The following is a 16,173-nucleotide window of genomic DNA, read 5'->3' on the forward strand; positions in this document are numbered from 1 at the left end:
ATAGGAACATACATAAATAAAAAATTGTTATTACTGCAATATATCAAAAATCACCAAACATATTTTTCTAGAATCCCCCAACGTAAGAAACCTTTGAGAAAATATGAGAATCATTTACACCATTAACAAGTTCATCAACAACCTCGATAAGCATTGGTTGGACTTTCTAAAAAACCTTAGCATCACGATCAAAAAGCAATTACAGTGATGTGATGATTTTCCTTTTCACATAAGGAATATTTGGTTGAGCAGAAATAATAACTATCATAATAACACAAAAAATAACATTCAAATTAATACTCCTTTTAACCATGCTATAAAGTACATGTATTTGACTTGAAAAAATCAGAAAGTGAATAAACCGAAAATTGTTCACGTACAATGGAAGCCTCCATCCATGGATACAAGTTGAATATTGATGGATCATCTAATGGAAACCCAGGAAAGGGAGGAATTGGAAGAGTAATCAGAGATAAAGACGACAACATGATTGTTGAATATATGGGTAACATATATAACACAACTGCCACCAAAGCAGAAATTATGGCACTACTAAAAGGCCTTGATATTGCTCTCTCAAATGGGTTAATACCATTGGAAATCAATAAGGACTCCATAGAGGTCATTAATTGCAACTAACCGCTCATCTTATATCAATATTTTGAATGATTGCAGGCATTGTTTCACCAACTAGGGAACCCCCTCATCCAATATGGTTTTCGAGAAGAAAATCAAGAATTAGACACATTAGCTAAAGAAGGATGTAAGATGGAACAAGCAAACTCTTTTGTGCAATGGACAGTTCCACCTTTCTTTGTACTTAGTAAAAAAAATTTTACAAAGATGCAACAAGCAAATTTTCTTTTACCTTTGAATCAAAGAAACTAGAACATGAATACACTTGCTACTGAATTTGAAAAATGTAAACTATTAGTTCTAGAACTGATAGAATCTTTGTGAAATCTACAACTTGATTTCTTGGATTGAAATTGGACAAACTCTTCAAAAATTGTTGGCTGACTTGAATTGAAGAGATATAGACCTCTTTGTTCTTTACCTAGCACTAGATGGCTCTTCAGTGAAGGGCCTTGCAACATGAAACAAGTGTTAGGAGTGAAAAGCGTGAATTTCTGAAATTGTTTGCACAATTTATGAATAGAAACAAGACTAAATTTGAAAGAAGGAATCTACAACATTATGAAGAAGTAGTGTAGATAACAAATACACAGATCCCAAATGAGTGACTTTTACTTTGTGAGAATTAGAGAGAGTCGCCATAATAGGTTTAGGCAAAAGACTGAAACTATAGAAGCAATTTTTATTAAAAGTCATATGCTCAGATGCTCCACTATCTAGGATCCAAGAATCACTGACAACTTTACACAAACAAGCATAGGAATTAAAAAAATTGGTCATACCTTCACAAGTGAAGTTTGTCGATGCTTCAGCAGTTCTTATAAATTTCTAGTTCATTTTCTTTCAAACGTTGCATAAGTTGTGCAACATTCTCTTAACTGAGAGAAACATGATCAATAGAATTGTCTAGTGTCTGTTGATTAGCTTCTGCAGTATTAAAAACATTGTTGACCATAGCTCTTTTATGTTACCTTTTCGTTTTAGTGAATTTGAAATCCGTAGGAAATCCATGAATCTTATAGCATTGATCAATAATGTGTCCTATTTGCAGTAATTACATGTCAAGTTTTTTTTATGGGATTGTTTTGGTGATTGGTATACTCATCAAATATCCTACCTCCTCTATTACCAACAAGAAAGGATGTTGATTCTCCTAAATAAGCAGGAATAACATGAATTTCTCTTTGTTTTTCATCTTGGATCATGAGGGTGTATGCTTGGCCAATACTAGGGAGAGGAGAAGACAACAAAATATTACTCCAAGCACCTATAAAAGTGTCGCTCAACCTTTTAAGAAACTGGAGTAGTCTCTCATCTTAATAGAATTTCACTTTTTTTTTCCTTTGCACCACATTCACACTCACAACTATAAGCAGAAAAAATGTTAAGAGCATCTAACTCATCTTATAAACTTTTCATTTTCGTGTAGTAATTACAAATACTTGAATTTCCTTGAACTACAACATTTAAATCCTTTTGTAATTGAAATATTTTTCCCCATTAGCCTGACCAAATCTTTCTTCTAGGTCAGACCATAAGACCTTGGCACTTTGGAATATAAGACAAATTCAGCAATCTCTTTTGAAAGAGAATTCAAGAGCCAAGACAAGACCATATTATTACATCTTGCTTAAGCCTTTTGAAGTTCTATACCAATAGGAACAACTACGGATCCATTAATAAATCCTAGCTTGTTCTTAGCTAAAAGAGCAATGATAACAGCCCTTCTCCAATCACCATAACTCCTTCCATAAAAAATAGTGGATACAAGTTCATGCCGAGATAATTAGAAGGGTGAATGTAGAAAGCATGTGAAGAATCCACTGCATTAGTTGCGGGGATTCCATCACTTTTTTCAGTAGTTTGGAGTTGAGTACTTTGATTATTAGTCATTTTCAGGAAAAAAAAAAGGAGAGAAAAAAAAACGCAGTGAAGTTTAGATTAACACTGCTCTGATACCATGTAGGAGTAAATAGAGAAAAGTAAAGAAAATTCTTCTTGTATTTTTGAATGAGTATTTTGTACAAAGAAACCTACTTATATAGAAAAAATAGCCGACCTATATGTTAATGACTCAACCCTAAACTAATTACATATAAACAAATAAAGGAAGTAAATTATTTTCTATACCTCAAAAAGGAAAAGAAATACTTTATATAGGATCCAAACATATTGTGTAATTGAAATATACCCACAATAGATGTGGGCCTTCAACAGTGGTGCAACATATATTGGGATTTTTTCTGAAATCGATAATCACCAAACCGATAAATGTATATTATATTTGGTTTGGTTTGGTTTTGATAATTTTAAAATCAATTAAGTTGGTTTGGTTTTGGTTTTGACCAATAACCGATCCAAACCAACCCGTGAACATCCCTACCTCCAACAATTGAGTAGTACTTTTTGGGGTCCCATTTCAAGACCTTGGAAAATATTCATAATCATATTTTCTTCAATTGCTAATGTGCTTAAAGATATGAAATAAGATTCTCCACATGATCTTGATAAACTCATAGCAGGAAACCTTTAAGATAAAATTCAAAAATTTGAATTTATCTTTAATTGGTATTTGATGTTCAAGATGTTGCTTCTTACAAATGAATTGAACTAAACTTTACAAAAGAAGATTAATATATCGCCAATGCTATGGGATTGATTAATTACAAACAATGAGAAAGAGTAGTTTGGAGTCTTTGACAGATGAGGTTTATTCATTTTGTGATAAACATGATATTTTAATTTCCAAAATGACGGAAGACTGTCTAAGGTCAAAGTGTTATAAGTCTGACGTTTCATATTTACATCACTTTTATGTGGAAGTGTTTTATGCAATCATTAATTTGCAATTTTAGGAGTCTAATAATCGTCTTGATGTTATGAGTAGTGACTTAAGGATATGACGTGACTTACTCCTTGGTATGACTAGTTTGAATCCGGCTGATTCATTTGTTAATTTTAACAAGAGTATAATGATGTTGGTTGAGTATTACAAAAGTGAGTTTGGTGGTAACCAACTTTGATATCTCAGTTATGAGCTTGATCGTTTCATTGTCTATGCTGGAAAGGCAAGTTTCTAAACTTGAAGGGGATTAAGAATCTTGCCACGATGATGGCAAAAATAAAATTGGGTCAAACTTGATCTCTTGTTTATTTACTTGAAAAGTTGACGTTAATTTTATCTTTTGCTACTGCCAAGTGTGGAAAGAACATTCTCCTCAATGAAGTTCATCAAAAATGATCTACATCGCATTTGTGAAGAATTTTTGAATGATTGTTTAGTTTGTAAGATAGACCGTAAGATATTTTAGTGATGTTATTATAGATCGTTTTCAAAATATGAAGTCACGTCGAGTACGATTGTAAACTGATAATATTTTTGTGATAATGTAATTTATTATCTTTTGCTCGCCAAGTTATTATTATTATTATTATTATTATTATTATTATTATTATTATTATAAATTTTTAGATCTTATCTTAAAAGCAATGGTGCACCCCTTTTCTTGAAATACTGAATTCTCCTTTGGGTGAGATTGTCTTACCTTTAACTAGAGGTCTCGGGTTCAAACCATTGGTATGAAGAAATTCTATTGGAAGCGTCACTCCCCAAATTGGTTAGTGCGCGATCTGAAATTAGTCAGACTCAAATACAAACTTCGAACATCGGGTGAAAAATAAAAATTATGTAATAATGAAAACAAAACATTATATTTAACAATAATCATTACTTAGTACTTGTTGCTTGTGTCCCCTAATGTGAATTAATTATGAGCACATATATAAGAATAATAATAATTTCTTATTAATAAGAGAAAAGACATAAAATGACACCTGAATTTTCGAAAAGACACCTAAAGTTTGCGGGTGTTCTATTACCCCTAGAACTATTTCAAATCACAATAAATAAACAGTTTTGACTCATTTTCACAACAGTTGTGTTCTCACATTTGATAGGCGTGTAGAGGAGTAAAAATACACCCCCAAACTAGTGTAAAAATGTTACGTGGCACTGACAATTTAAATTTTCTTCTTTATTAAAAGACCCACTTCTCATCTTCTCCAAAACCTCCATTGATAAATGTTGAAGAGCTTTCCATCTACAACCACAAAAAAAAAAAAAAAAAAAAAAATCTCCATCCTCAATGAAAAAAACATAAATAAAGGGGAAAAATATATTAAAAGGATATAATAAAGTAATAGATAACATAAATAAAGGGGAAAAAAACAATAGACAAGAATGAAAGTATGATGGACGACCATTGATAGTTATGGGCGATGATAGTGACAGTTAATGATGTTAACAAATATGATAATGGTTGGTGATATGTAATGATGATGATTGATGATGATTGTTGTTTGTTATTTTCATAATAATTGACGATGATAATCAGGAATGGTAACGATCGTGTTATGAATTAACAAGTTAATAAAATTAACAATATTCTCTATTGTATAAGGCAACAACACCAAGGACGAACACTGCATCCCAATGTTGTACCAAAAGCAGTCAAATATGTACAATATTGTTGGCCCACTTTGATTGGCCATAAAATCCTGGAAGGACTCTTAGGGTGTGTTTGGTATGAAGGAAAATATTTTTCAAATTTTTTTTTTCAATTTTTCCATATTTGGTTGGGTTAAATATTTTCCAAATCAACTCATTTTCCTCAAATTTAAGGAAAATGACTTTCCTTCAAAAATTAAGGAAAACATTTTCCAAAACTCTCCTCCAACTTCAAATTACAATTATTTTTGTTTGAAAAATAAATTTAAAGCTTATTTTTAAGAAAATATTTTCAACTTCAATTTTTTTTTACCCCACCCTCATCCCCTACTACCCTCCCCTGCCAGCCCCCTACCCCCCCCCCCCAAAAATAGTTTATAGTTTGTTTTTAAAAAAATATTTCCAATTTACAATTTTTATTTTTTCACCCCACTCCACCCCTACCCCCCCCCCAAAAAAAAATAGTTTATAGTTTGTTTTTAAAAGAATTTTAAGTTTGTTTTTAAAAAACATTTTCAACTTCAATTTTTTATTTTTTTTACCCCACCCCTCAAAAAATCAATTAAGTTTGTTTTTAAAAAATGTTTCCAATTTCAATTTTTTATTTTTCACCCCACCCCACCCCTACCCTCGACCCCCCTCCCTCCACTAGCCCCCCATCCCCCTCACCCCACCAGCCACCCCCCCCAAAAAAAAATTTAAGTTTATTTTTTAAAAATATTTTCAATTACAATTTTTTTTTTCACCCACCCCACCATTACCCGCGACCCCTTTCCGAAAAAAATTAAGTTTATTTTTAATAAATATTTAATTTTTATTTTTTTACCCATCTCATCCCTATCCCCCGTGCACCAGCCCCCCTGCAACCCCCCTCCCCCCAAAAAAAAATTAATTTTTAAAAATATTTTCAATTTCAATTTCAAAAATTATTTTAGCTCTCTAGTAAAAATAAAAGATATTTTCTCAAAATATTTTTCATTCATAAATCAAACACTAAAAAATCTTTTTCGAAACACCAACCAAACATTAGAAAATAAGTGAAAAATCTACAGAAAAACATTTTCCTTCATACCAAACACACCCATAGTCTCCACGTGTGAATGTAAAGTGAGATCAATTGACTTCACAATTACTGCTCTCCAATTCTATCTCATGTCTCTTCCAATTCACTCTCTTTCTACATCTAAAGGTAAATGTAAACATTTTGATTTTTTCTTTTGAAAGATTTTTGTTGTCTTATTTTTCTCGTCTCTGTATTTCCTGATTTTCATCTGTACGAATGTAGTTTCTGTTGGAAATTTTGAATCCAAAATTTTGGAGATTTTCTGATTTCTTATTAGTTTGGGAAAATAATTGTTTTAGTCCGCCTTATTTTTGTTTTTGATTTCTATGATATCTTACTTCCAAGGTTTAACCTTTAATTAATTATAATCAATTATTTTAATCCTTCTACTCATGGTGATAACTAATAGTAGTAAAAAAAGAAATTCGGATTCACGTGACAAACACATTTCAGAAGAAATTGTTCTGTCAAAGTAAAAGTGTTGCATTGTAGAAGTTAAACTCACTCCATCTCTTTGTAGATTTTTAACTTGTCTTCAAATGAGAAAATTCAATCGATGAAATTTCAAGAGAAAAATCATAGAGGAGTGAGTTTTGCTCAAATTTTGATTTTTCTTCTCCATTTTTTCATTCGAGCCAGAGGTATACTTTCTTTCATTCAAGATTAAGGTGGGTAAAATTGCAGTAACAATTAGGATTGGCTTTTCAACTTTAGAATTAATCATTTTCTGCAATATGAATTGTGAAATCTATGAATTAATCATAGTCTTCTTTATAATTTTGAATTGTTGTTGGAGCTGAAAGAAGTTAAACAAGTGACAACCTAAATTGCTCTTTTGTCTCTTCAAAAATGTCAATTAGAATCTCCTACAATCATGTTAGTTGACCAAGACCTGTATGCTGTATACATAGCTAGTCATAAACCTCAACCTATACTATGTTTCTCCTTAGTTACTCATGTAATTAAGAGCAAAATGAGACTTGGCGTATTGAGAGAAAGGTGGGCCTTAAAAAAACTAAATTGTTATTGGCAGTGAAATATGAAGGTACATCCAAGAATATGTTTATTGTGAAAATGTGTCGTAATACCAACTCATTAAAGTGATGAGATGCCGAGATGAACTCACTTGGAGTCGATAGGCCCTTGGGTAACACACCCAAACATGTTCTTTGCTATTACAAGCTTCCCGAATCTTATATGCAAAAATGGTATCAAATGAAAGTTGTGTTAGCCTTGATAAATGATATGGCCGATAGAGTCGTTTAGAATTCTTTCGTATTTTATTTTATTTTTCAATTATCGGTGCGCCCCTAAGAATACTCCCTCATACTACATTGAAATGGACATGGACGGAATCACTATCCTGTACACTGAGCCTTCTTTTGGAGAGTAAGTCTTGAAAGAGATCGTGCCCCTTCCCTCCATACTAGAGAGACATGATTGTACTTCGTCATGGAAGGCTGCATCTTCACCAAAAGCTTAGTTGAAATGGGGTTAATCCAGTTAACATGCACCTATTGTTTGAGTATATATTCCCAAATGATGTGATGAAGGTAAACGTCAACTTAATCAATTGTTGGGTTTCTTGTTATGGATTGTATCAATGTCACATGAAGTGCAATTTTGGTTCTTATTCTTGATTGACATAACTTTTTTGGTTGCTTCTTCCTAACATTATATTCAAGTATCTGATCATGTTGGGCTTAATTTTGTTGGCAATATTGGTGTTCACCGTTTTAGCGTAAGGAATGCCTCATGGAATTTTGTTAAGAATTTGGTTCATTATATGTATGTTATTGCTGATAGACCGGCCATTTGTTTTCCCTCTTTTTCTCGCCTCTGTATTTCAATACCCAAGATCAAGTAAATTATCATGAAGATGCGTGATACAACAAATGTTAAGCGACAAGTTTATGAGTTGATTTTTTTTTTGTTCAAAAGGGATCTTTATTTAAACATAATTAGGTAGCCCTTACATTATGGTTAGGGACTAATCCAGGAACTGGATGTCCTATAGTAATAGCATCTCTATTAACTTCTACATTAGCTAAAAAACTACTAGTTAGTACATTTGTCCTTAAGATACTAAGATTGCCCAGTTTGGCTAGGTAATTACAAACTGCTAGATTAGACTTTCTACTAATAACTCCTCCTTCTTTATCTTGTAATAGGGCTTCTTCAGTCCACGTTGGAGAGAGCTGCAAAACTTTACTTCATTTAGTGTGGCTCTTTTAGATCCTTCCATCGCTAGTATGTGAGCCACTTTGTTGCCTTCCCTAAAGTTGTGTAGGATGATTGTATAGGCTGATTAGGTTGAGAAGATACCATTGGGGTTAAAGGACCACGTGATGAAGTATGAGGGATTAAGGTAATCTTGAACAATAGCATTACTGATCCTATTTTGGACCTCTTGAGGGAAACCAAAGGAGCGGTTTGTGAGTTGATTATCAATGCACACGATAACTATATGTCTACTTTTTTATTATACATCTTTCACTTGCTTTTTTCCTCTGATCATATCCTGGATTAGGCGATGACTATTTCAAGCTAATTGTGTTGTTGTTTTTAGGTTTGGTGAGTGTTTGTAATTACTTTTAGAGAGAATTGCAACAGAGATAAGGTGGTTACATCTCTACATAACATTTTATAGAGATCTCCACAAGCCTGCTCTCGTAATTGAAGGACGCTTTGTATTAGTGGTATTAATCCTCTCTCTTCTCTTAATTTTTTTCAGCATCTCAGATACTATTCTAATTTGGTAGTGAGTATTCAATTTAGGTATACGTTGAGAATCAATTGAGATAACCTGTGAAATGCACTTAGTTTTTTGAATTGTTAACTGAGATTTATATCAAGGAAATAAAGTTCTAATTAGACATAAAATTATATGATTTTGCTGCTCTTTGAAATTAAATTGATAGGCTAAAGCAACTTAGTAAACTAATTATTTTTGAACTTAAAGCTGATCCAAAGTTTCTAAATTAGTAACTTCAAATTCTCATGAGAATTAAATGAATTGATTCTCTTGTGTTTTGGAGATTTGGTTCTCGTGATATCCAAACTTTTTCCTAGCCTGCAACTTATTTGGGAACTGTTATGAAGACTGACAATGTAAAGATAAATATTTAAGTTGCATAGAGTTTAAAAAGGAAAAACTCAATCATCCATGAGTATGATTAACTTTAAAGTCACAGAGAAAGAACTAGCTCTAAACTCAAGTACGTATTGTCATCAATTTTCTGTAACTTCTTTGTTCAAGGAACATTTTTCTTTTTGGCTCGTGGGTTACTTCCCACTCTCTTGCTACTTTGAGAAAGTGCTTCTTGTAATCTTGATGGTGGGACATATTGTTTTCCCATTCTCTCGATGAAAAGTGGCCTTGTACCTTCTGTAGAATGGTCACCGGTTTCTTCTAAAACGAATGCAGAACTCCTCAATTGATCTTGTGATACCCTTGGTTGTTTGTTAAGTTGATTGACCTACAATATACAAAGAAAACAAGTCAGCTCGTAAGATTTGATACAAACAAAATAAGTCGAGAACAAGAAAAGGTAATTACAATTTGTTCAGTAACAAATGAGGAGCTGGGCTGCATTGATATCACACTCTCAATAATGGTGTTTGAAACCTACAATAAGTAAATATGTTTAATGTTATTATCCTTGTGAAGTGAATCAACTTATTTGATTACTTACTTCTATTGCTGCATTACTAAGTGTAGAAGGGACTTCTTTTTCGACTTGTTTATGGACTGGTTGTTGTTGAACTTCAGAGTGGTTACTTCCCGTAAGAATAGGGCACTTTTTGCTATTGTGCCCTAATTTTCCACATGATCCACACTTCTTTTTTCTGCCTTTTCTTGATGTTTTTAACAAGGTATGCTTTCTCGAATATGATTCTTTTTGAGTTGTCTCATCAATTCCTCTCTTCCTTAGTTTACTTGGTCTGCCTGGTTGTGCTTTGTATATGGGTGGCAGAGGTGGTTCAATCCCTGTCTTAGGCCATTGCTCAGTGCTAGCAATTGGCAAGATGGATGGACTATAACTTTTCATATACTGCTCAACTGTGTAGCATTCATGAACATATATATCGGGCTCATCCTTCTTAACCCATATAGCTGCAACAGCATGACTACAAGGAATTCCTGTTAAATCCCATCTCCTACAAGAACGGGTTTTCTCCTTAAGATCGACAGAGAATAGTCTAAGAGAGATATCCTCAATTTGATAGTGGAATTGGTCAGATTTAATGGCAATACATTCAGCAGCTTTAGCCTTATTTTTCTCTAGCTTTAACATGATTTTCTGGCAGATTTGTTGGCAATACTTTATCATTCTGTCTCTGTTCTTTTGAAGTCTCGACATCATATAGATCCTAATTAATTCAAGCATTGTCCAAATATACTTATCTCTTGCATGTAGAAGTACACTGTTGAATGACTCACACAAGTTGTTTAATAAAACATCACATTTTGGAAAAGAAGAAAAAAAAGCCCTTGACCAGTGAATGGGAGGTTTATTAATAAACCATTCAGGGGCCTTTGAATCTAATTTTGCCATCTCTTCCATATGCTTGGAGAATTCAGGTTCTGTAGTTGCCCTGGAAGCTTTCCATAGGATATCTTTCATTGTTTGTCCTCCAAAACCTTCAGATTTGAAATTATTGTGTAGATGCCTCACACAAAATCTATGTGCAACATCTGGCATTATCTCATCAAATGCTGGCATTAGACCTTTTTGCTTATCAGAAATGAAAGTCCATGCAAAAGGATTTTGTGAGATTCCTAAGTCTTAATCAAAAAGTGTAAGAACCCAACTCCATGTTTCCTTCAGTTCACCTTCCACTACTGCCAATGCAATAGGATATATGTTGTCGTTTCCATCAATGCCTACTGCTGTCAATAACTGACTCCCTTTTTGGTGCCCTTTCAAATGACATCCAGCAACCCCTATTATGGGTCGACATCCAGCTAAAAATCCCTGTTTTCAAGCTGCATAACATATATAGAGTCTTAAAAATCTTTTTCTGCTATTGACCATTGTTTCTGGACTTTCATCCAACTTCAAGATACATGTAGTCTCTGGATTACTCCTCCTTAGCTCAGCACAATAATTCCATAACATATCAAACTGCTCTTCTTTAGTTCCTGTTATTAGATCTAATGCCTTCTTCTTTGCCATATAAGCTTGTTTCCGAGTAAAGGTACAATTATGAGCCCTCATCACATGAGTTTGAAATTCTTTTACTCCCCAACTTGGATTAATTCTAAATTCTTCTACGTACTTCTTAGCTAAAAAACCAGAGTCGATAGTCTTGTTATCTCTTTAATTGCCACAAGAATGGTCAAGGCCTATTGTCTTGATCTTGAAAGGTTCATCTTGATTAGATTTTGATGCAAATATGAACCGTTTGCAATTTGACACCTTACAAGTTGCCCTCGATCTTGTACTTTCATTCTTTTTGAACTTGATGTCTTTTTTTTGTAACACAGCTTGTACCTCAACCGCCCACTTGAATTCTTTGCTATTACTGAAAATCATATTAAGCGCAAACTTAAATTTTGGATCCTCCAAATCCCTAGTTGGATTAAAAACAATGGATCTTTTAAGATTTTCATCATCTGAATCTCCATGTAAACTCATTAACTCCTCATCTGATGTTGCACAATCATCTTCTTGAGTGTAGTTAGGAAACATAGCCAACATGTTTGAGGCAACTCCAAGCTCTATAATTTTTCCTTTATCTTGGTTATCTTTATTTTTCCCATTGAAACCAACCCATTCTACAGTAGAGTCGATGGTTTTATCAAAAATCACATCATCTTCCTCCATTGAATAATTAGAATCATGAAATGACTCACATTCTTCACTTGTGGCATCACTCTCATCACTTTTCTCTATTATATTCACATCTATCAAACCTTCTTCGTCCTGTAATGGGCTCCCCTCTGAATCAACCACGTCATAGTTCCATTGGTCCTTATCTGTGTGCTCGACAAATATTTCCACCTCTCTACTGTCAGGCATTTCATTGACAAGGTTATATATATCTAAATCAGTTGATAAATGCCTTATATTTGTCTCATAATAAGGTCCAGACTTGAACCAAAATTTCACTTTCCTATCATTAACTTTCAGCCTTTTCATACACCTTCTCCTTTGAATGATGGAATTTTCATCTCCCCTGCAATAATCATAATAAGCGATTTGTCCATCAACAAGTTCATCACTGGCTCAAAAACCCACCAACCCTTATAATGTAGTTTGATAGTGTACATATTTGAATCTTCACCTTCGTCTGTTGTGTGGAAAAAAAAGTAGAATATATTAGAGTTATTATAATAAATAGCTCTAACAAAAAATGTAAATGATACAAATCCAACAGAAAACCAATACAAGTAGAATCATCACTGTATTGTGTTTACAGAAAACCAATACAAGCATAAAATTAGACCCAACATGCTAATGACAATAACAATATATTCATAATATAATCTAGAATATATTTTTAAAAATGATTGATTATATAGAATCCAACAAAATTATATTGTTGCATTAGTAATCTTATAACTAAATTTACTTGAAGATTGCCATGTAATCTAAGGTTTTTATTTCTTTTTATCAATTAACAGTGAAGATTATGCTAATTAATAAATTGATCAAATACTTACACGTTGGTGTGAATTGTAGCCCACTCTTATAACGGAGTTTCATTGTCTAACTAAATGATTTTGTTTCTCTTCAACAAGTGCACTGAATTATTGTAGGTGTAACAAGAGGAGTTGCTAAATTGTGTTCTCACATAAGAGGGGATGCAACTAAAGAGAATAATTGCTCATCAATCAACAAATAGTATGTCACTGTCATCATTGTATTAGAGGATTGACATCCTAATGGAAGAAGGGAGGAGGGCTGAATATGATTGTGTATGAGAAAAGTTGTTATGGAACGATTTGTGAACTTCTTCATATGTTTAGGTTTTGCTTTCCGTATAAAAGTGTTTCTTATTGTGAAGTGCCATAATTGCCCTTGACAGAACTAACAAATCTGTTTGTATTGGTTATCACCGTTAGTAGAAGGAATAAAATAATTGATTATAATTAATTAAAGGTTAAACCTGGGAAGTAAGATATCATAGGGATCAAAACCAAAATAAGGCAATAACACAGGGACTAAAACAATTATTTTCCCTATTAGTTTGTTGTGACTTGCATGTTCTACCTTTAGATGCCTCAAATTGAAGGGACTAAATAAAATTCAATAGGGAACTCTGCTAGTTTCATTTGATCATGATTCTAAATTTCAAGATGGAGCCTGTTATATTGAGATTTTGGGAGTTCGTTTTCATTTGTTATCAGAGAATATTAAGCTTTGCTCATTATTTGAGATGCTGAAGGTTTGAATTGAAGAAATTGTGGATTTGTTATACCACAAAAGACATATGCTCTCATGCATGATGGTGCCCAGAATTTTTTGCCTTTCTTCACTGGTATTATACCCATTACTTCTGAATTCTTTGAATATTTGTGCCTTTTTGCTTTAATTTTAGTTTTTTAGTCTTTCAGATAATCTCCTGCTAGATATATACATTATGCCTGAGTTGCACAACATCCCATTTAGTGTCTTTTCCCCACTTTTTTATCTTACAATCTGCTCTTTAAGTTTGCAACTCATTCTACTTAATCCTAAGATACTTGCAATGCTGCGGAGGATACAACCTTTTGTAACTGAATTCACTTCTATAATATAGAAAAGAACGTTCTTCTTCACTTTTGTGATGCGATCCATGAAGGCAAATGGCTAAAAGCTCAAATCTTTGCAAAAAAAACTTGTTGCTTGGGTTTTCAGGTTTGTTGATGTCACCTGCCAAATTGTCTATGAATTCTTGTAGAGAAGACTAGAAGTGCACATGTTTGCAAGTTCTCAAATTAGCTATTTGAATTGGATGCTTAGTTCATCAAAGTAGACAGTTGGAAGGGGTCAGTCCACCCATTTTTTTTCAAAGTCACTTGTAATTGATACCATTTCATTGTAGCTAAATTTATCAAAATACATGTCCCCTCTATTATATTTTTGCATTTTTTTTTATTTGTTGCGATGAAATTGTCGCTGAAATGATGACCAAGCAATCAAATTGCAAAATCAATGCCTTTAGCTATGTGAATGGTGGAAATCTTATTAAAGAGAGACCTTGTAATTTGATTGATGTACCTTACATTACCGACATTGCACTATATTTTCACATTGTCTGGTATCTACAACCATCTCTTGAAAATTCTGGTACTTGTGACAATAATTGATTATATTGTTGTGTAAGGTTGTTGTTGTTGTGCTTACTAATGAGTGATTATGTGTCATTTCCTTTCGAGTTATTTCAAACACGTGTTTTCCTTAACCATATGGGATTAGTTGATTTTTGTACATATTTAGATTTGATTGGGTTTGATATTCATCTTTTTTTTTTTGACAACTTCATTTTTATAGTCTTATTATGATAGAGAAGACACTGACAATTCTGTGTTTACTAAACAAGAGTTTCTGCTTCTTCTTTTTTTAATTTCTTATTAATTTGACAAAGGTGGATTTGTTAGTTGGTGGTTGGATACGCATACATTCTTTTTTTCAACTTTTGGTGATAGAATATTTTTCCTATTTGTTGTCACATATGAAATTCAATATTGATTTGGATGAGTGGGATAATAACTTTTTTTGTGCCTCTATCTCGACAGCAACATAATCCTGTTGTATATCAGTTTCTTACCGCTGTTAAATGGAAACCAAAAATTACAATAATGAGTTTTGTGTGTTTTTCAGTATTTGATGTGGTGTATATTACGGAGAGCGTCATTTGGAGTACACCTAATATGAATCCCAATATATTTGGAATCTACAATGATCCTGGAAAATAAAGCTTACATCTATATTACTGTCTGTTATGATAAGACCATAGAAGAATGACACAACAACACTTAAAGTGAGAATAATCGATTGAAGTAATAGCATGTGTTCGACACTTTTTTTTAATAACCATCACCTGGAGAAACAGGTGATAACAAAATACTCTGACTAAAAATACTATTTCTGTAATTTTCCACTATTTTCTTTATTTTTCGTCCCCGTACCCCAAAAAAGTCCTACTATCAACTAAAGGAGGTAAGTTATATAGTTGTAACGGTTATAACATTAGTTTCGAAGTTATTACGTTTATTTTTTTCCTTAACTTGATAATGCAAAATGTATATTTCTATGCTTGTCCAACGCAATATATAGGAGATAAAAGAGGAAAGGGAGTGTTCTGGGGAGAATATGGAGAGTCTCAATTGGGATTAACATAATTCATAAGCCATCTCTGTTGTTTCTTGACAAACTTATATGTGATCTTCATTATCAAGTGCTTTTAACATTGTTGAAAAGGGAAAGATGTTTCTAAAAGTAGTAGCATAGTCCTCATGACCATCCACCAACGGGTTGCACAAAGCTGGCCTGTGAGGTGCAAAATCCGCTTTTCTTAGCAATAGCTGGGAGAACTACAACAACCTTGTAAGAAAGGTTGATCTTGTTTTCTCGATTTTCAACTAATGTGACTTTTTCAGTCATGTGTATTGCTTTTTCTGGTTATAAGATATTTAAATATCTTCTTCATAAAAAGGTCTGTGATTTATCTGCCTTTTGTTGATCCAAAAGAACAAGAAATTGCTTACGCTTGTTCAAAAAGTTGATGGAGAATGTGGTCCCTAAGAAGAGTCTCTACTTGAGAGGGATTACCGACCTTTGATTTTGCTCGATTTCATCTTGGGAGCCATATTTTACTTCTTAAGTTCTCTAGGCTTTATACATTTTTCATTTTATTTTGACGTTTCTGGATAAGATTTATTCATATTGAATTTTCCTCTTCATGTTTTATTGGTAGACTTTATACTTGCATTTTGAACGTGTGTTCAAATGCTTTTATGAGATCTGAATCTGAA

At 33.0% G+C, this 16,173-nt stretch overlaps 1 protein-coding gene and 1 pseudogene across 1 annotated transcript in view; one reads left to right on the top strand and one right to left on the bottom strand.

The window, feature by feature from the left end:
* LOC125837709 (acetyl-CoA acetyltransferase, cytosolic 1) overlaps positions 1-16,173 on the top strand; it is a 392,637-nt gene that overhangs the window by 317,472 nt on the left and 58,992 nt on the right. The window lies entirely within an intron of this gene.
* LOC125837729 (uncharacterized) lies at positions 9,421-12,232 on the bottom strand (annotated as a pseudogene).

The sequence above is a fragment of the Solanum verrucosum genome, unplaced genomic scaffold (genome assembly GCF_900185275.1).
Source record: "Solanum verrucosum unplaced genomic scaffold, falcon-dt-bn FXZP01000029.1, whole genome shotgun sequence".
Lineage (NCBI taxonomy): Eukaryota > Viridiplantae > Streptophyta > Magnoliopsida > Solanales > Solanaceae > Solanum > Solanum verrucosum.